At 44.5% G+C, this 22,221-nt stretch overlaps 1 protein-coding gene and 1 long non-coding RNA gene across 4 annotated transcripts in view; one reads left to right on the forward strand and one right to left on the reverse strand.

The window, feature by feature from the left end:
- The window catches only part of LOC139279959 (tetraspanin-18-like), a 358,844-nt gene that overhangs the window by 269,824 nt on the left and 66,799 nt on the right, over positions 1-22,221 (forward strand). The gene's annotated exons all lie outside the window — the stretch shown is intronic.
- LOC139279960 (uncharacterized) overlaps positions 20,991-22,221 on the reverse strand; it is a 45,943-nt gene continuing 44,712 nt past the window's right edge. Inside the window, exon 3 of the long non-coding RNA XR_011596566.1 lies at positions 20,991-21,139. This is a non-coding gene — a long non-coding RNA (uncharacterized lncRNA). The remainder of the gene's footprint in view (positions 21,140-22,221) is intronic.

Consider the following 22,221-nt stretch of genomic DNA (forward strand, 5'->3'; position numbering starts at 1 on the left):
TGAGGCAAATTCCAAAATCCGATACAGATTCGGTCGAGGATTCTGGATTTCAGACAAAAAAATCAAGCCTGAAATCCAAAATCCGTGACGGAATCAGTGCCGGATTTAGTGTTTTGCTGGATTTCGGACCTCGCCGCTCAAAACCCGGCACAGATTCGGACCAGGATTCTGGATTTCAAACTATTGATTTTGTTTTGTCTGGAATTCGGAAAAACCCAAAAACCAGAGTGTTATTCTGAGTGTTATATATTTAACCCTTTGTAACCTGCATGACACCTGACCACCAGAGGGCCTACCTGTTGGAGTCCCAAGGGTTCCCAGCATCCCTTGGAAGCACAGTATATAAGCAGGCCACTCACGAGGTACCTGCACTCTGGAATCTTATTAAACGAGCTAAGGTCGCACTTGCTCATTGTACACAGTACTCAGTTTCACCCTTTATTATGAGTGTATCAATTGGCGATGAGGTAATGAACAACCATGCGAAAATGCAAAGAACAGTCGGCATCCTGGAGAAGTTCTCAGAAGGGGAAGATTGGAAGGCTTTCGTGGAGAGACCCGACCAATATTTTGTGGCCAACGAACTGGAAGGGGACGAGAATGCTGCCAAACAAAGGGCGATCCTCCTCACTGTTTGTGGGGCAACAACCTATGGCCTCATGAAGAATCTCCTAGTGCCGGCAAAACCAACAGAGAAATCCTACGAAGAATTGTGTATGCTGGTCCGGGAGCACCTAAATCCTAAAGAAAGTGTTTTGATGGCTAGATATCGGTTCTACACGTGTCAACGATCGGAGGGCCAGGAAGTAGCGAGCTACATTGCCGAACTAAGGTGCCTCGCAGGACATTGTGAATTTGAGAGATTCCTAGAACAAATGCTCAGAGACTTTTTTGTACTGGGCATTGGACATGAGACAATCCTTTGCAAACTGTTGACTGTAGAAACTCCGAATCTAAGTAAAGCCATAACGATAGCCCAGGCATTTATGTCCACCAGCGACAACACCAAGCAGATTTTGCAGAACAAAGAAGTTTTGGCCAGTACTGTGGACAAAGTATATGGGGTACACACGTTCACTATGAAATATCCACCAATAATGTTGAAAGTTGAACTGAACGGTATTCCAGTATCTACGGGGGCAAGTCAGTCCATAATGAGTAAAAAGGCCTTCGACAGGCTGTGGGGCAAAAAGGCACACAGGCCCAAGCTCAGCCCCATTCACACTAAACTAAGGACTTACACCAAGGAACTAATCTCTGTAATTGGCAGTGCAGAAGTCAAAGTCTCCTATGACAGAGCAGTACACGAACTCCCGCTGTGGACTGTACTAGGGGATGGTCCCACGTTGTTCGGCAGAAGCTGGCTGGGAAAAATCCGCTGGAACTGAGATGACATCCGAGCGCTTTCGTCCATCGACAACGCCTCATGTACCCAGGTTCTCAGCAAGTTCCCATCATTGTTCGAGCCAGGCATCCGAAGCTTCTTGGAGGTGAAAGTGCAGATCCATTTGGTTCCCAGTACACGACCCATCCACCACAAGGCTCGGGTGGTACCGTACATGATGCGTGAAAAAGTAGAAATTGAGCTGGGCAGGCTGCAATGTGAAGGCATCATCGCACCGGTGGAATTCAACGACTGGGCCAATCCGATTGTCCTGGTAAAGGTGATGGCACGGTTAGAATTTGCAGGGACTATAAATTAATGATTAACCATTTTTCGCTGCAGGACCAATACCCGCTACCCAAGGCAGACGACCTATTTGCGACCCTGGCTGGAGGGAAGACGTTCACTAAGCTGGACCTGACCTCGGCCTACATGACACAGGAGCTGGAGGAGTGTTCGAAAAGCCTCACCTGCATCAACACGCACAAAGACCTGTTTATCTACAACCGGTGCCCATTCGGGATTCGGTCGGCTGCGGTGATTTTCCAGCGGAACATGGAGAGCCTGCTAAAGTCGGTTCCTTGCACAGTGGTCTTCCAGGATGACAAATTGGTTACAGATCGGGGCACCATGGAGCACTTGAAGATGCTGGATCTCCATGATCACGTGGAGGGCAAGTGGCATCAACAAAGTGTGTACCATGACCGTACAAATTTGTCACGTGATATTGAGATCGATGATCCTGTATTTGTGCTCAATTATGGGCATGGTCCCAAATGGCTCGCTGGCACTGTCACAGCCAAAGAGGGGAGTAGGTCAAATTGGCCAATGGACAAACGCATAGAAAACATTTGGACCAAATCAAATTGCGGTTCACCAACAGCTACGAACAACCCGAAGAGGACACCACCAACTTTGACCCTCCAACACACACACAATTGGCAACTGACTTCATGGTTGACCTCGAAGCCGAACTCATCATCCCCAGCAGCCAGGCAAGGCCGGCTGTCCAACAACCCAGTGAAGAACTGACCAACCCACCCACACCCGCATTTGTACCGAGACGATCGACAAGGGAGCGTAAAGCCCCAGATCGTCTCACCCTGTAAATAAGTGTACTGTTGACTTCACAGTGGAGTGATGTGACGTATTTAACCCTTTGTAATCTTCATGACACCTGACCACCAGAGGGCCCACCTGTTGGAGTCCCAAAGGATACCAGCATCCCTTGGGAGCACACTATATAAGTAGGCCACCCATGAGGTACCTGCACTCTGGAATCTTATTAAAGGAGCTAAGGTCACTCTTGCTCATTGTACACAGTACTCAGTTTCACCCTTTATTATGAGTGTATCACCGAGGATTCCGGATTTCAGACAGTGTACCTGAATAAGTTGTTGTTGATAAGGGGCAGAAGCCCATTACGCTTGGCCTGTGCTTCCATTGCTGCAGAGACAGCCTTGGCTCTGTTGGTAACACTCTTGCCTCTGAATCAGAAGGCTGTTGATTCAAGTCCCAGTCCAAAGACTGGAGCAGAAAAATCTAGGGGAGTGTGACTATGTCGGAGGTGCCGTCTTTCAGAAGAGAGGCTAAATTGTTTTCTCAGGTGGACTTAAAAGATCCCATGCCAGTAGCAGTAAGTGGGTCAGTATCTGTAATAGGCATAGGCCCAATATTGCAATTATACTGAGGTGAGAGGAAGAACACTTGGCCCCCACCTCATTTTACTGTGATTCTGTCCATTGGATGCCTCACTGTACAGACATCTGAACATGGTTGAGGCAAGGGCCTGACCCTAGCCTCCCATAGACCGGAGGGCTTGTGGGGTCCCAGGGACAAGCTGAGACCACTACATATTCAATGTGTTGTTATTACCACCACCCCACCCCCTCCCCAAATGATTTGAAGCACTGTGGGGGGGACGGATTTTGTGGCCAGGAGCAAAGCTGTAGGCTTCTCAGACCTGCAGCTGTTCTTCCATTTCCTCCCCAGTTTTAAACAAATGGCCCAGCCAGGAGGTGGGTCTGCACCCGAACTTCCTGTGGGCCATGTGCAAGGTCCACGGAGCAAAAACACAGGCAGCTGCTTCTACTGGCCATTCAGCAGGCACACCTGGAGCAAAACGTGCCCGAATTTTTCACAACAACATGATTACATTTACCCATGGATATTTCCTTTTTGTTATGTCTTCATTAAAGTCGTTGCTTCTATGCCAAAGCTTCTCCCCAAAAGCCAAGGGTTTGGTCCTGATGTTTTTGCTCAGAAGTGGCACTGTTGGCTGAATTCAGATTGTGCAGCCTGAACACGTGGTAGTGTATCTAATCATAGCATCTTATAGCACAGAAGGAGGCCATTCAGCCTTTAGTCCCCCCCACACTCTTTCCCCATAGCTCTGCATTTTTTCCTTTGCAAGTATGTATCCAATTCTCTTTTAAAAGTTACTGTTGAATATGCTTCCATCATCCTTTCAGGGAGTACATCATAACAACATGCTGCATAAAAAGTTCTGCTTATCTCCCCTCTGGTTCGTTCATCAATTATCTTAAATCTGTGGCCTCCTGCCAGTGGAGACAGTTTCTCCTCACTTACTCTATCAAAACCACTCATCATTTTGAATGCCTCAATGAAATCTCCCCTTAACCTTCTCTGCTCTGAGGAGAACAATCCCTGCTCCACATAACTGGTCCCCCTCATCTGGTAAATTCCTCTGCACCCTCTCCAAGGCCTTGACGTCCTTCCTAAAGTGTGGTGCCCAGAATTGGACACAATACTCCAGCTGAGGCCTAACCAGTGATTTATAAAGGTTTAGCATAGCTTCCTTGCTTTTGTACTCTATTCCTCTATAAATAAAGACAGGATCCCATCTGGTTTTTTTAAACAAACTTCTCAACGTACTTCCACCTTCAAAGAAATGTGTACAAACCCTCCCAGATCTCTCTGTTCCTGCATCCCCGTTAAAATTGGACACTTTTGTTAATACTGCCTCTCCTCATTCTTCCTACCAAAATATATCAGTAGTTGAACTGCTAGAATGCTTCTTTTTAGCTTCCAGCAATGATACACAATTGCTTTTTGAAAATGATCTGAAGAAAAGCTGGAGAGGCTGTGTCCATTTGGAAATTTTCTTTGAAAGATTTAATTTTTTGAATTTTTTACCTGGTTTCCTGGTTTCCAATTTCTGCCAAATTTTCTCCTGCTTTCTGTCCAAATATCTTACATTTAATCTTATATCTAAATTGGCCTCCAAAAAAGTTAACTATCTTCAGGGAATATTTCTTGCAGTCTGATAATCTGAAAGATTTTTGGCGGAAATAGTTCGTCATGGATTTCCCGATGCAATATTTGTACATGGGTGAAACAGGGGTCAAAGAAAGTAGGGTCCAAAGTGGGTTAGTCCATGAATCTGAGTTTGATTTGGTCCAAGTGTTTCCAGTGAATGAGTCCATTTGAAAGTTTGACCCGAAACACCCCTCTTTGGCCACGACAGTGCCGGGAAGCCACTTGGGACCTTGTCCATAATTCAACACAAATACAGGATCATTGATTTCAATCTTGCATGACACATTTGCGCTATCAAGATATGTACTTTGTTGAAGCCGCATGCTCTCTACTTGTTCATGTAGATCAGGGTGAACCAACGAGAGCCTTGTCTTAAGTGCCCTTTTCATGAGCAGTTCAGCAGGTGGAATCCCAGTGAGCGAGTGGGGTCTTGTGCGATAGCTCAGCAGGACTCGGGATAGGTGAGTCTGCAGTGAGCCTTCAGTTACCGTCTTCAAGCCTTGCTTGATAGTTTGCACTGCTCTCTCTGCCTGACCATTGGATGCTGGTTTGAACGGGACAGATGTAACATGTTTGATCCCATTGCGGGTCATGAACTCTTTGAACTCGGCACTGGTGAAACATGGCCCGTTGTTGCTCACAAGGATATCCAGCAGACCATACCTGGCAAACATGGCCCGCAGGCTTTCAATGGTGGCAACGGACGTGCTAGCCGAAATTATCTCACATTCAATCCATTTAGAGTTTGCATCTACAACCACAAGGAACATTTTACCCAAAAACGGGCCTGCATAGTCGACATGGACCCTGGACCACGGTTTGGAGGGCCAAGACCATAAACTTAGTGGCGCTTCCCTGGGTTCATTGCTTAACTGCGCACCACATGTGTTATATCTGTGCACGCAGGACTCTAAGTCCGCATCGCTACCGGGCCACCACACATGGGATCTGGCTATCGTTTTCATCATTACGATGCCTGGGTTAGTACTGTGGAGGTCACTGATGAAAGTGTCCCTGCCCTTCTTGGGGACCACGATCCGATTACCCCACAGAAGGCACTCTGCCTGTATAGACATTTCATCTTTGCACCACTCTTCCTGCATTTCCACTGGGACACTGGACCAGCTCCCATGAAGCACACAATTTTTTACTAAGCAGTAAGAAGTCCTGGCTCGTCCAGATTCTAATCTGTTGGGGTGTGACGGGTGATTGCTCACACTCGAATGCTTCCATAACCATGACTAAATCTGCAGGCTGTGGCATTTCCACCTCCATGGTGGACAATGGCAGCCTACTGAGAGCATCGGCACAGTTTTCTGTGCCTGGCCTGTGGCGGATGGCATAGTTGTATGCGGACAACGTGAGCACCCATCTCTGGATGCGGGCCGATGCATTCGTATTTATCCCCTTACTTTCGGAAAACAGGGATATTAGTGGCTTATGGTCAGTTTCCAATTCAAATTTGAGCCCAAACAGATATTGATGCATTTTCTTTACCCCATAAACACAGGCTAACACTTCTTTTTCAATCATGCTGTCAGCTCTCTCAGCCTTAGACAGACTTCTGAATGCATAAGCAACCGGTTTCAATTTCCCAGATTCATTAGCTTGTTGCAATACACACCCAACACCATATGACGACGCATCACATCCTAGTACCAAACGCTTATATGGATCATACAACACAAGCAATTTATTTGAGCATAACAATTTTCTAGCTTTTACAAGGGCATTTTCTTGGCTTTTGCCCCATACCCATTCGTCTCGTATATGCAGTGGTTCTAACAGTGTGCTGAGACCCGGTAAGAAGTTACCAAAGTAGTTCAGGAGCCCGAGAAACGACCGCAGCTCCGTCACGTTCTATGGCCTCGGTGCATTCTCGATTGCCTCCATCTTTGAATCGGTGGGCCTGATGCCGCCCGCTGCGATTCTTCTCCCCAGGATCTCCACTTCAGGTGCCAGGAAAACGCACTTCGAGCATTTTAACCTGAGCCCCACGCAGTTGAGTCGACGAAGAACCTCCTCCAGGTCCTGCAGATGCTCGACTGTGTCCCGACCTGTAATCAAGATGTCGTCCTGGAAGACCACCGTGCGCGGGATCTACTTCAGTAAGCTTATCATGTTTCTCTGGAATATCGCCGGCACTGATCAAATTCCAAACAGGCATCTGTTATAAATGAAGAGACTTTTGTGCATGTTGACGCAGATGAGGCTCTTCGATGATTCCTCCAGCTCCTGCGTCATGTAGGCCGAGGTCAAGTCCAGCTTCATGAACGTTTTTCCTCCTGCCAGCGTCGTAAAAAGGTTGTCAGCCTTTGGTAGTGGGTATTGATCCTGCAGGGAGAAACAATTGATAGTTACTTTGTAATAACCACAGATTCTGACGGTGCCGTCTCCCTTGAGGACTGGGACAATCGGACTGGCCCAGTCATTGAATTCGATCGGCGAAATGGTGCTCTCTCGTTGCAGCTGGTCTAGCTCGATCTCTATCTTTTCTCTCATCATGGACGGTACTGCTCTCGCCTTGTGATGGATGGGTCGCGCCCCTGGAATTAGGTGGATCTGCACTTTTGCTCCTTGGAACTTCCTGATGCCTAGTTCGAACAGCGAAGGGAACTTGTTTAAGACCTGGGCACATGAAGTGACGTCGGTGGATGAGAGCGCTCGGACGTCGTCCTAGTTGCAGCGTATCTTTCCCAGCCAGCTCCTGCCGAGCAGTGTGGGACCATCACCCAGTACCCACCCAGAGTGGTAGCTTGTGCACCGCTCCATCATAGGAGACCTTTACAGTAGCACTGCCGATTACGGGAATCAGTTCCTTTGTGTAAATCCTCAGTTTCATGCGAATGGGAGTCAAGACTGGCCTTGAGGCCTTGCTGTCTTTTTGCTCATAATGGACTGGCTCATGCCCGTGTCCATCTCCATTGACACCGGGAGTCCATTTAATTCAACTTTCAGCATTATCGGGTGACACTTTGTGGTAAATGTTTGCACCCCATATAGCTCTGCCTCCTCGGTCTGAGGCTCTGGTTCGTCATGATCCACCATGGATCTGACCTCCTCTGCAACATGGTGGTTTGCAGGATTAACAGGGTTAGCAGCTCACCTGCACATATGTTGGAAGTGTCCCATTGTTCCACAGCCCTTGCAAACATGCCCTTTGAAGTGACATGAATGGAACGATGATCACCCCCGCAGCGCCAACAAGGTGTTAATGGCCTTGCATTCATCACTCTTGATGGTGGACTCTGAGACATCTGCGGACATGCAGCTGCAGGCATGTTCTTTGTTCACAGTATTTGTAGCAGCACTCGTGTGCTGAGAGATTTGCTTGGTATTGTCACTGGTGGCAATGAACGCCTGGGCTATCGATATGGCTTTACTTAAGGTTGGGGTTTCTACAGTCACAAGTTTGCAAAATATCACTTCATGGCCAATGCTAAGTATAAAGAAGTCCCTGAGCATGTGCTCCAAATGTCCTTCAAATTCGCAATGTCCTGCAAGGCGTCTCAGCTTGGCACCAAAGCTCACCACTTCCTGGCCTTCAGACCTTTTGTAGGTGTAGAACCGATATCTCGCCATCAGAACACTTTCCTTCGGGTTCAGATGCTCCCGGATCAGTGTGCGCAAATCATCATACGATTTCTCTGTGGGTTTCGCTGGAGCAAGCAGATTTTTCATGAGACCACACGTTGGGGTGCCCCGCAGATGGTGAGGAGAATCGCCCTTCGTTTGGCAATGTTCGCTTCTCCTTCCAGTTCGTTGGCCACGAAGTATTCGTCAAGTCGCTCCACGAAGGTTTTCCAATCATCTCCCTCCGAATATTTCTCCAGGATGCCCACTGTTCTCTGCATCGTTGGGTTTGTCATCTGTATCTCATCGCCAGTTGTTATGTATGAATAAAGAGTCTGACTGGGTACTGTGCGCTCAAATTAAAGTGTGTCCTTAGTCTTTTATTGCAGTTCTCCAGAGTGCCTCTCCAGCCTGTGAGGCCTCCTTAAGTACCTGTGTTCCCAAGGGATTGTGGGATCCCTTGGGACTCCAGGGGGTGAGCCCTCTGGTGGCTATACAAGGTATATACAGGTTTACATATATAACAACTGGTATGTAGGCAAATGTTGCAGCCAATTTACATAGAGCAAGGTCCCACAGACAGAAATGAGATGAGTGATCTGATCATGTGTTTTAGTGATGTTGTTGAGAGATGACTATTGGCCAGGGATCTGGGAGAACTCCCCTGCTCTTCTTTGGAATAGTACCATCATGTCTTTCACATCCACCTGAACAGGCAGACGGGGCTTCGATTTAACACCAGATCTGAAATACAACACCTCTGAAGTGCAACACTCCCTCAGTATTGCATAGAAATGGCCTTGAAAATACAGCCTTCTGACTCAGAGGCGAGAGTGCTACCAACTAAAACAAAATAACAGTAAGAATTTGACAGTAATCATACCACGGGCTTGTGATATATTCACAGAGCACAGCACACATAGCTTCCTAACATGGCAGGCAGCTCTCGCGGAAGTCTCCGGAAATCTGCCAAGTTCTGTTTAATTATTAACCCTGCACTTGCAGTACACAATACATCCACATCCACAGTGTGGAGCTACAAACATTACAAGCTTACAGACATTACACTTCTCCATCCTTAATGAAGAAGCCATCATAACAAACATCATACATAACTTTCATGTTTATACATAACACAGGATATAAAATTATTTTTTTTCCATATTTACAAATTTAACTTTACCACTTGTTTTCTGTTTTGAAGAGGATACCTTCGCTCTCGAACAGAAACTTCCAAACATGGTGTCGATTTCACACTCATGCGAGGCTCATCCTGAGGAATGTTTTCCTCCACGGAATTTCCTTGATTTTCATTTGAACTCACTCTAACTTCAGGCTCTTTGTTTTCCTAACTCGGACTCAGACTTTCATTCTGATTCTCTCCTGGATTTGTTTCCAGTACATTGGATTTAGGATTTTCTACTGGTATATCAAAATTATCTGATGAGTCAGAAATAATTGAATCATTCCCACCCTCAACTCCTTCCATGTCTGTAGGTAAAATATGATCAATATGAACAAACCTAACCTGTCCATTATCAAACATCTTTGCCAAATATGTGCGAGGACCACATATCTTCACCACTCTTCCTGGTAACAACTTTAACCATTTATGGTGATGGTTCTTCACTCTCACCTTCTGGTTTAATTTCACACTTCTCTCTTTTACTCTACCTCTATCATGATTCTCTTTCTGTCTTAATTGTGTCTCTTCTGCGGATTGTGTCAAATTTGGCTTTAGCAATGAGAATCTGGTTCGTGGCTGTCGTTTGAGAAACAACTCTGCTAGTGTTCTACCAGTAGTTGTATGAGGACTATTTCAATATGTAATCAAAAATTTAGCCAATTTGTGATCCAATGACAACTGTTGTTTCCTTGGATTTGGATCTAACATTTGTTTTATGAGGGCATGTTTTACAATTTGTACAGTGCGCTCTGTTGCACCCTTCGAAGCAGGATGGTATGGTGGAACCTTGGTATGTTTCACACCATTTTTGCTCGTGAATTGTGCAAATTCTTCTGAACGAAATTGTGGTCCATTATCCAAAACAATTTCTTCCGGGAGGCCAAATGCAGAAAATAATTTTCGTAAAATGTCCAATGTTTTACTTGTTATTTTCCACATTGGAAACACCTCAACCCACTTCGAATGGCTATCAATCACAATGAACAATTTTCCTTCTAACTCAGCAAAATCAATATGTAGCCTTTGCCACACCCTGGGAGGCCATTTCCATGGCTGTAATGGTACTGGTGGTGGTTCCTTGCTTACCGATTGACATGTCGTACACTGACTCATGATGTACTCGATATCTTTATCAAGACCTGGCCACCATAAATAACTGCGTGCAAAACTCTTGGTCAAGCACATTCCCAGGTGCTGGTCATGGAGGTCTCCTAATAATTTGGACCTGAATTTATTTGGTATAACCACTCTTGCACTCCACATGATACAATCTTCATCTACTGATAATTCATTCCTACGAATGAAGAATGGATGTGTAACTTTGTCTGTTACCTGGTTTGGCTATCCATTTGCAATTATACTCATACACCTTTGACATCACTGGGTCACATTTGGTTGCTCTACCAATCTCTTCAGCTGTGACTGGCAGTTCATCAATGTATGAAAAATAAAACACTTCTTCCCTATTGGGTGTAACTTGTGATGGGGAAGGCAATCTAGACATTGCATCAGCATTACTGTGATCAGCTGATCGTCTATATTCAATATCATATGTCTATGCTGACAAAATCAAAGCCCATCTCTGCATTCGGGCTGCAGTTAATGTTGGATCTGGGGACTTTGGAAGGAGGATTGCTGTTAGGGGCTTATGGTCCATAACGATGGTAAACTTACAACCATACAAGTATTTGTGAAACTTCTTGACCCCAAAAATTACTGCCAAATCTTCCCTTTCAATTTGTGCATAATTACTCTCACTGGCACTGAGAGTGCGTGAAGCAAAAGCAATTGGTCCCTCCTCCCCACAACTTAATACATGAGAGATTACTGCCCCAACTCCATATGGAGAGGCATCACATGCTAGCTTAATCTCCTTAGATATGTCACAATGAACTAACATGGTGCTCTCTACCAATTTGCTTTTACACTCCTTGAATGCTGTATCGCATTCTTTTGACCACTTCCAATGGACCTGTTTTTTCAATAGTTCATTCAGTGGATGTAATACTGTAGCCAGATTTGGTAGGAACTTCCCATAATAGTTCAAAACACCCAAGAATGAACGAAGTTCAGTGACATTCCTGGGAGTGGGTGCATTTCTGATCGCATCCAATTTTTCCATGGTTGGATGTAAACCATCTTTGTCTACTCTGTACCCTAAGTACTCCACTGAGTTTTTAAATAACTCACACTTTCGAGCAGACACTCGTACTCTGTGCTTTCTAACCGTTTGAGGACTTCATTCAATATGTTATTATGAATTTGCCTATTTGGTGCTGAAATTAGTATGTCATCCAAATAACATACTACCCCTTCAATACCTTGCAAAATCTGGTTCATCACCCCTTGAATATGGCAGGGGTGGAAGACATTCCAAACGGTAGCGTATTAAATTGATATAGGCCTAGATGAGTATTTATAGTCAAACATGACTTGGACTCCTCATCTAGTTCAAGCTGTAAGTAGGCATTCGTAAGATCCAGTTTTGAGAAGATCTGACCTCCTGTCAGTGTTGTGAACATAGAAACAGAGAAACATAGAAAATAGGTGCAGGAGCAGGCCATTCAGCCCTTCTAGCCTGCACCGCCATTCAATGAGTTCATGGCTGAACATGAAACTTCAGTACCCACTTCCTGCTTTCACGCCATACCCCTTGATCCCCCGAGTAATAAGGACTTCATCTAACTCCCTTTTGAATATATTTAGTGAATTGGCCTCAACTACTTTCTGTGGTAGAGAATTCCACAGGTTCACCACTCTCTGGGTGAAGAAGTTTCTCCTTATCTCGGTCCTAAATGGCTTACCCCTTATCCTTAGACTGTGACCCCTGGTTCTGGACTTCCCCAACATTGGGAACATTCTTCCTGCATCCAACCTGTCCAAACCCGTCAGAATTTTAAACGTTTCTATGAGGTCCCCTCTCACTCTTCTGAACTCCAGTGAATACAAGCCCAGTTGATCCAGTCTTTCTTGATAGGTCAATCCCACCATCCCGGGAATCAGTCTGGTGAATCTTCGCTGCACTCCCTCAATAGCAAGAATGTCCTTCCTCAAGTTAGGAGACCAAAACTGTACACAATACTCCAGGTGTGGCCTCACCAAGGCCCTGTACAACTGTAGCAACACCTCCCTGCCCCTGTACTCAAATCCCCTCGCTATGAAGGCCAACATGCCATTTGCTTTCTTAACCGCCTGCTGTACCTGCATGCCAACCTTCAATGACTGATGTACCATGACACCCAGGTCTCGTTGCACCTTCCCTTTTCCTAATCTGTCACCATTCAGATAATAGTCTGTCTCTCTGTTTTTACCAGCAATCTTCTATATTCGGCAATGTATTACCCTCTAGAACCTGGTTTACGGTTACTTTATAATCACCACACAATCTTACCTTACCATCAGACTAAGGTAGAACAACAATGGGTGTAGCCCAATTACATCGATCTATCTTACAAATAATGTTCTCAGTCTCCAGTCTTTTGAGTTCTTGCTCAACTTTCTCCTTGAGTGCATAGGGTACGGAACTTACTTGTAGTAAACTGATCTAGCGTCCTGCTGTATCCTGACACTTGCCTTGAAGCCTTGGATCGGAATGCCTGTTTCGCAGAACACCTTTGGATACTGCTTGATAACCTCATCCATTGATGAAAATCTCGCTTCCACACAGAAAATCTTACTCCAATCCAGCTTCAGTGAGCTCAACCAATTTCTTCCTAGTAAGGCAGACTTGTCTCCTTTCACTACTATTAGAGGCAAGTTCTGAAATTGATCTTTATATTTCACTAGTATGGTGATACGACCTACCACAGGAATTTTCTCTCCCGAGTAGCCTCGCAGCTCTATCTTGGATTTCTCCAGTTGGAAATCATGCAATTTGTCATGGTATAGTGACTCCGGTATAACACTCACGGATGCACCCGTGTCGATTTCCATTGGTATCTTGAATCCTGCAACATCTATGTGAATTTTGATGCTTTCCGAATCGCTGTCCGTTAACCTCCTGCTCCTGATGACGTGTAACTCTAACATCTCCTCATCCTATTGTTGTTCTTCTATGCAATGTAGTCTCTTGGAATTTCTACTCATAGCTTTGAACGCTGGATTCATAGCTTTAAAAGCTGGTTTACCCTTCAGTCGGCATGCCTTCGCAAGGTGCCCAGTCTTTCTGCAGAAGAAACACTCTGCCTTCACGTATGGACAACTTTGAGCAATGTGTTGTCCCAGGCACCTATAGCACGACTTCGATGCTCTGGTAGAATTTCCAGTTTCTGAGACTTTCGGCCATGCCCGTCTTTTACTTTGAACCTGCAGGTGATTTGCCTCAGTTGACTGACGACCGTAATCATTATTTAATTCTCGGGAATATTGTTCGGCCATGCTCATCGACCTCGCTGTCTGACAAGCAATCTCAAAAGTCAAGTCATCCGTCGTCAATAACTTTCTTCTGATCGCATCATTTTTCACCCCACAAACAAAACGATCCCGTAATGCTCGGTTTTGAAAGTTTCCAAAATTACAGTGCATCGATAGCTTTTTAATGCAACGATGTAATCACTGATACTTTCATCAGTCTTTTAATTCCGAAACCCGAAATGATAGCTTTCAGCAATTTCTAACGGTTTGGGGTTATAGTGCTGCTCCAGCTTCATTAAAATCTCTTTAAGCGTTGTGTCCTTTGGATCATCAGGCACATGCAGATTTACATGGGTTTCGCATAATGCCGGACCTGCCTCCAATAAGAAGATTGCTTTCTTACGTTCCAACACAGCCCGGTTCTGGACTGCATTGTCTAGAACTTCGATTATGTTATTTGCAGTGAAATACATTTCTAGCCTATCCACATACGCTTTAAAACATTCCCGATCGTGTCTATATTCTCCCAAATGTCCCAATACACCTGCCATTTTAATCTCTAGCTGTTCACACCGTGTGCTATATTTTACCTCGGATTTTGTAGCTTTTTTCAAAGACAGAAACTTCCAAAGTCTCTTTGTCGGCTGGCTGAATCCTTCACCAACAAAATTTTAGCTTTTAATAATTCGAGAAATCCCATCTTCCATCGCCAAATGTGATATATTCACAGAGCACAGCACACACAGCTTCCTAACATGGCAGGCAGCTCTCTCGGAAGTCTCCGGAAATCTGCCTGGTTCTGTTTATTATTAACCCTGCACTTGCAGTACACAATACGTCCACATTCATAGTGTGGAGCTACAAATATTACAAGCTTACAGACATTACAGGTCTGAGACCAGAATGATCCTGTTTTACCCTGTGGACAGAGCTTGCCCTGTTGTAGTTCTTTCACATGTTATAAGCACAACTAGCTTCTCTGTTCAGACATATCTATAAGCTGTTAGTGGGCAGTCCCTTTGCTCTCTTCATTGAGCTGTTGGGAAATGATAATCCAGGTGGACATTTTGCTGTGATCGGTACAGCATCGGACATAGTGCCGGAGACTCCCTCAGCATTCCACCTGTCTGTGGGAGTCACTGAGATTCCCAAACCAAAGATAGGAACAGAGTGACAAGTCCAGTCATCTGGACACCAGAGACAAACTCAACGGCATTGAAACTGAATGAAATGAGGCAATGCTGAGCATGTTGTGTTGTGGTTTTGAAGCAAATTCATTCACAAGCCTGTCTGGAGAACCAGGAACAATGTTAGATCGTTAGATTGCAAAATATTGAGAGAGCCATGTCATGCCTTTAGAAAGACCACTGTGATGGTTTGGGCACATTTCAAGAATGGAAACAGAATACCTTTCCCGGCCTTGCACACGAAGATACATGGACCAGGAGGCCGATGAGGACCAAGGAAGCACGGATTGACAATATTAAGAGTGAAAGAGTGACTGTCACAGAAAGGGACACATAGAAAATAGGTGCAGGAGTAGGCCATTCGGCCCTTCGAACCTGCACCTCCATTCAATGAGTTCATGACTGAACATGCAACTTCAGTACCCCATTCCTGCTTTCTCTCCATACCCCTTGATCCCTTTAGCCATAAGGGCCACATCTAACTCCCTTTTGAATATATCTAACCAACTGGCCTCAACAACTTTCTGTGGTAGAGAATTCCACAACTTCACAATTCTCTGAGTGAAGAGGTTTCTCCTCATCTCGGTCCTAAATGGCTTACCCCTTATCCTTAGACTGTAACCCCTGGTTCTGGACTCCCCCAACATTGGGAACATTCTTCCTGCATCTAACCTGTCTTAACCCATCAGAATTTTAAACGTTTCTATGAGGTCCCCTCTCATTCTTCTGAACTCCAGTGAATACAAGCCCAGTTGATCCAGTCTTTCTTGATATGTCAGACCCGCCATCCCGGGAATCAGTCTGGTGAACCTTCGCTGCACTCCCTCAATAGCCAGAATGTCCTTCCTCAAGTTAGGAGACCAAAACTGTACACAATACTCCAGGTGTGGCCTCACCAAGGCCCTGTGTCGAAATCTCGACCTCAGAAAAGAATGACTCCGACACTTACAGCTCCGATGGAAGTTTCCCTTTTAATTTACTTGCTCGCAAGGGGTAGGTTTCACTCAGTCAAGGGCCAAATGAACACCTCCGCAATGGTACAGCTTCACAAGATATTTATACAGTAAAACCCAAGTTCTGGCCTCTCCCTGTGTATTGCTCTGTCTCACAGTCAGTGAATACAGATAAAGAGTTAATTACTATATCCTGGTCCTGAAATGGTATCCAGATATTTCCTTTTGTCAGGGTTATCAGAAAGCCAAACGGCCATTACTCCATGAGTCATAGGTAATGGGCTATCACCTGTCTTGTATTGTATCAGGATTATCCAATTTCCTGGTCAGTTTACCTGTTTGCTTCAAATGGATGAGGTAAAGGAAAGAGATAATGGCTAGAAGATAAGGGTGGGGTGACATGGAACTCCTGTAGTGTAGACAATAGGAGAGCACCATGGGGGGTTACTTGTCTCAGCATGACTTGTCTCCTAGCTGTCTGATAACCATCAGCCATCTAACAGCAGGTTTAGCTGTTCATAATAAGCTGGCTGCTAAAATGCAGAAAGTTCTGGAAGGGCCAGGACTCCATTTTAATCAAAAGGCACACAAATACCGTATGGTATCAGCTTAGATAAAAATACATTTCCACATTCCCCCATTTTGTCCTTCACAAGGACAACTCAATCCATTCTGATCTTGTACAGTCTCTCCATTTCCATTTCTTTTAGTTTCATTACTCACTAGGCATATTATACCCTCAGGATTTCCTATTCTGGGAGTAATGCTTAGGAAGGGAGGCTGATGGTTATTATCATAATTGGGCTGGTACCATCCCTGGAAGGCTGTAAGTTTATACCCTGCCGACCTCCATTCTGTTTGCTCCTTTGTTTCTGGCCCCTTAGTTAGTTTTGTCCTGTTTTGCACTGTCAACCATTCTACCATTTCTGATTCGTTAAAGGGGACAGATCTCAGGGGAATACCCCCCCTGGAGTGGACAGGTACATGGGAACATATCCAGCAACTCGACAAGTTTCTTTCTTGAGCATACCTATGACTCAGAGCCATAAATACGTTTACGTGCAATTCCCTTCGGTGGTGGGTCTGTACCCCTGGTGTAATCAATAATGTGAAGTAAAACCCTGTCAAGCCCAGCACCATCAGTCCCCATAGTCCATACAGTTCTTTATTCAGTCTTCCTTTTTCTGTTCCTCTGATTCCTTCGTCCCTTCCTCCTGGTCGGGTGCCCGTTTGCAATGGGATGCGTGGATCCATGTTGGTCTTTCCTTTACCTTGATTGCAGTATTGGTCGCCAGCAAGACCTGGTATGGTCCTTCGAATCTTGGCTGTAGACTGCTTTTCCTTTTAAAAATCTTGATGGAAACGAATTCCCCTGGCTCCAGGTTATGACACTTCCCTTCCGCTGGCTTGACTTGGGCTTCCTTTACCTGTGAATGAAAGCTGGAAATACATTTGGTTAGTGCAATACAATAATTCAACATATTTTCCTCCATTTTGTGGATGTCCATCTGTTTTGCAGTAAATGGTGCTGTAAAAGGTAGTCGTTGGGGACGTCCCATAACTATCTCATGCGGTGACAGGCCTGTTGTTCTGTTGGTTGCAGATCGCATTACCATCAAAGCTAAGGGCAGCAGTTCTGTCCATTTCAGTCCAGTGTCATTGCATAGTTTTGCCAGCTTATTTTTAAGCATTCCATTATATCTTTCAACAAGTCCAGCTGATTGTGGATGATAACTGCAATGAAAACGTTGATTAATCTGTAAAGCTTTACACATTTCTCTTATGACAGTTCCCGTGAAATGTGACCCGTTATCACTGGAAAGCTTAGCAGGGATTCCGAAGCGCGGTACAATTTCTTTTAACAAACATTTAGCAACAGTAGTGACATCGGCCTTTTTACATGGAAAGGCTTCAATCCATCTAGAGAACACATCTACAATAACTAATACATACTTGAATCCCATACACATAGGTAATTCAATAAAATCCATTTGTAAATGTACAAAAGGCCCGACTGGATTTGGGTGGGAGGCAGATTCTACTTTTTCCGTCTTACCCGGATTCATTGTCTGACAGGTAACACAATTTTCACAGATTTGTTTTGCAATTGCCGAAATACCTGGTGCATACCAAGTTGCCAAAATATAATCTGCCAATCCCCCTTTGCCTGCATGTGTGAATGTATGAACACATCGGGCAATCCATGGAAGTAAGGATCTAGGGGCCACCACGCGGCCGTCATGGTGAACCCATATTCCTTCTGGATTTTTATAACATTGATCCTTCGTCCAGGTCACCACCTCCTCCGTACTGGCCTGTGTCTGAAAGGCCAGCACGTCATTAATAGTGGGTGGCGGGTCTGAGCAATTATTTTTCCTTAGTGGGAACAATGACACCTGCATCCCCCCTTTCGACAGAGCTGCTGACTTAGCTGCATTATCAGCTCTGGCATTCCCAAGTGCCACCTCATTCGACTGGCCTGTATGTGCTTGGCATTTGATAATGGCAAGTTTTAAGGGGCATTGAATGGCTCGCAGGAGATTTTCCACTTGTTCTGCATTTTTGATAGGGGTTCCTGAAGAAGTCAGGTACCCGCGAATCTTCCAAATTTGTCCATAGTCATGTGATACCCCAAAAGCATACCTGGAGTCAGTGTAGATATTAACTGTGTGTCCTTCAGCCAGAATACAGGCTCGAGTTAACGCAAACAATTCGGCTTGTTGGGCTGAAAAGGAGTCTGGAAGAGAGGCTGTTTCGACAACATTAAACTGAGTTACAATTGCATAAGCCGCTCTAGGTTGGCCCCTATCATTTCGTAAGGCTGATCCGTCAACATAGTACACTAGCTCAGGGTTACACATTGGTACATCTGTTAGATTGATACGTGGTTTAGTCACTAATTCGGTTACCATTTCACATGAATGGGGTTCGCCGTCGTCTTCCGTGGGGAGTAGAGTGGCTGGATTTAAGGTAGTACATCTTTTGATGACAAGGTTCGGATTTGTTAACAGTTCGACCTCGTATTTGGTGGTTCTTGCGGAGGTTAGGTGTTGGGTGGCACATTTAGTAAGTAAAATCTCGACAGAGTGTGGGATATATAAAATGGTCTGATGATTTAGAGTTATTGTCTGAGCCTGTTGCATAGCATAATAAGCTGCTGCCAACGAAGGAAGACATCCTGGTAGTCCGCGTGCCACTGGGTCTAGTTGGGTACTGAAATACGCTACCGGTCGCTGCCTGTCCCCATGTAACTGAGTCAAAACAGATTGTGCAAAACCCGACTTGTGATGCACAAATAAGTTGAATAGCTTAGTGTAATCTGGTAATCCCAAGGCTGGTGCTGAAGTGAGGGACTGCTTAAGGTTCTGGAAAGCATTCCGGGATACTTCATTCCACATCCTTTAAGCATTGTGAGAATATAGTAGATTCATTCACAGCTCGTAGGTCATGGACAAACCTCCATTTGTGTGGGCTTCTGAACTGGACAAATCTGTGTGTTACACGGACTTCTCATTTATGCTTATAGTGATTCACAGATCACAGAATGTAAAGTACTTGTTTTCTAATCTTATTAAAAGGCTTCCAAACCCAAGATTTTTCCAATACACTCAAAATGTTGATCAAGGAGATCACCTGAAATATCTCAAAATCCCAATTCAATTATTGTACTGCCACTCTTTATCCAAAAAAATCCTCCTACTGAGTTAGAAGCTTTTGTACCAAGATTTTACACCAAGGACAATGAGAGTGTCCCAGCCTGCACCTCGAGAGACCCACAAAGGCTTTTTTTTAAAAAAAAGCATTACAACTTTTAACCACCGGGACCATGTCTCAACAAACCTATCCTTTGTGCATTTCCTAGCTCCGTAACCTCTCATCCGAATAAATCCACACCTGCGCTTCTAACTTAAAATGTCTTAAACTTCCCACATACAGGACAACACTATGAAGGGTTAAAAAACTTCACTTTGTTTGAAAAAGTGGGTGGAGCTAAAACAAACAGGCAGCTCCACAACTTTTCCAAACAGGTTTCCAGACACAAGGAAAAAAGACAGAAGCACTCTCATTCAAAGACAAGACATTCACGCACTCTCATTCAAAGACAAGACATTCACAAGTCTCTCTCCATTCAATAAAGCTTTTTCTTTTACTAGCTTCATTTTTTTTTCATAAGTCACTATCAGGTTCTCTTTTTTTTTTACATTTGATTTACTTCCTCTGTTAATTTTACATGGGCTTGAAGAATCGGAACCCAGGCCTTTTCTATTACTTTCCTTTTTTTTTCTGGATCTCTGTTTATAAGACACTCCTGGAGACAAGTTGTTCTCTCTAAATTAAATGAACCATCGGGTGGAAATGGCCTGTTTTCACCCTTAGTCCACTTTACTGGTTTTTGTTTCTTTGGTCAATTGAAGACTGACCACAATTCTGGAGCATGACATAGGCTGGTGTGCCTTTTGTGGTGTTTTAACTTGCTCCGGCACCCATTCTGGATGATTAAGATTTTCCCACAGTTTCTGATCTCACAATCCTTTCGGCCAACCGAGTTCTCTATGCCCACTTCTCCTGGCCGTTACGTGGCCTGAAAAGGCTCTTAATTCGGGCTCAGTCTGGGTGTGTGAGATATGTTGGCACGAACCAACCGTAGTTGATCAATCAGTTACTGTTTCTTTTCTTAATCAATCCTTGTGGTTTTTTTTTTTCGAATCACAATTTTCCCTAGTGACTCTTCCCGTTTCTCTAATGGCAATGACTCACAAAGGTATTGCACACAACAGTAATACAAGGACAACAAACAATATTCCCGTGAGTACACAAATCATAACCTCTAAACAAATTCTCAGTCTGCGTTGTACGCCACTACAGACCGAGTCCTTAACTTATCCTAATAACAGCTGATAAAACTTAAGGTTCCGTACCCAAACTCTTTGATCGATTGCGCTCTTTTTTTTTAATAGTCTTATCACATAAGAACCCCTTCCGAATTAAAAACAATAAAAATCTTATCACATAAGAACCTTCGATCGATTATTAGCGCTTTCTTTTTTTCTTTTCTTTTAATAGTCTTATCACATAAGAACCCCTTCCGAATTAAAAACAATAAAAATCTTATCACATAAGAACCTGGAACCCTTTTCGATTGACTAGCGCTTCCTTACCTACTGAAACCTTCCCCGGGCTGTCTCGAGATTTTTTCCAGAACCTGTTCTCTTCTGCTGGCGAGCTGAGAAAGAAATGGTTATAAAAAAAATACCTTTAACTTTTAAATGCCGAGTCTTGTAGATGCAGTACCTCAGCTGTGGACAACAGATTACATCTGCGATTCAACAGTGAAGAAACCTCTTGTGAGCAAAGGCTCACCTTGTTTGGCCACCGAAGCCTTTCACTGGAGAGGCACTATGCCTGTATCCGTTTTACTCACAGAACAGAGAGTATGCATCTCGGTGGAACCTCCAATAACTGTCGAAATCTCGACCTCAGAAAAGAATGACTCCGACACTTACAGCTCCGATGGAAGTTTCCCTTTTAATTTACTTGCTCGCAAGGGGTAGGTTTCACTCAGTCAAGGGCCAAATGAACACCTCCGCAATGGTACAGCTTCACAAGATATTTATACAGTAAAACCCAAGTTCTGGCCTCTCCCTGTGTATTGCTCTGTCTCACAGTCAGTGAATACAGATAAAGAGTTAATTACTATATCCTGGTCCTGAAATGGTATCCAGATATTTCCTTTTGTCAGGGTTATCAGAAAGCCAAACGGCCATTACTCCATGAGTCATAGGTAATGGGCTATCACCTGTCTTGTATTGTATCAGGATTATCCAATTTCCTGGTCAGTTTATCTGTTTGCTTCAAATGGATGAGGTAAAGGAAAGAGATAATGGCTAGAAGATAAGGGTGGGGTGACATGGAACTCCTGTAGTGTAGACAATAGGAGAGCACCATGGGGGGTTACTTGTCTCAGCATGACTTGTCTCCTAGCTGTCTGATAACCATCAGCCATCTAACAGCAGGTTTAGCTGTTCATAATAAGCTGGCTGCTAAAATGCAGAAAGTTCTGGAAGGGCCAGGACTCCATTTTAATCAAAAGGCACACAAATACCGTATGGTATCAGCTTAGATAAAAATACATTTCCACACCTGTATAACCATAGTAACACCTCCCTGCCCCTGTACTCAAATCCCCTCGCTATGAAGGCCAACGTGCCATTTGCTTTCTTAACCGCATGCCAACCTTCAATGACTGATGTACCATGACACCCAGGTCTCGTTGCACCTCCTCTTTTCCTAATCTGTCACCATTCA

Source organism: Pristiophorus japonicus, chromosome 14 (genome assembly GCF_044704955.1).
Source record: "Pristiophorus japonicus isolate sPriJap1 chromosome 14, sPriJap1.hap1, whole genome shotgun sequence".
Taxonomy (NCBI): domain Eukaryota; kingdom Metazoa; phylum Chordata; class Chondrichthyes; family Pristiophoridae; genus Pristiophorus; species Pristiophorus japonicus.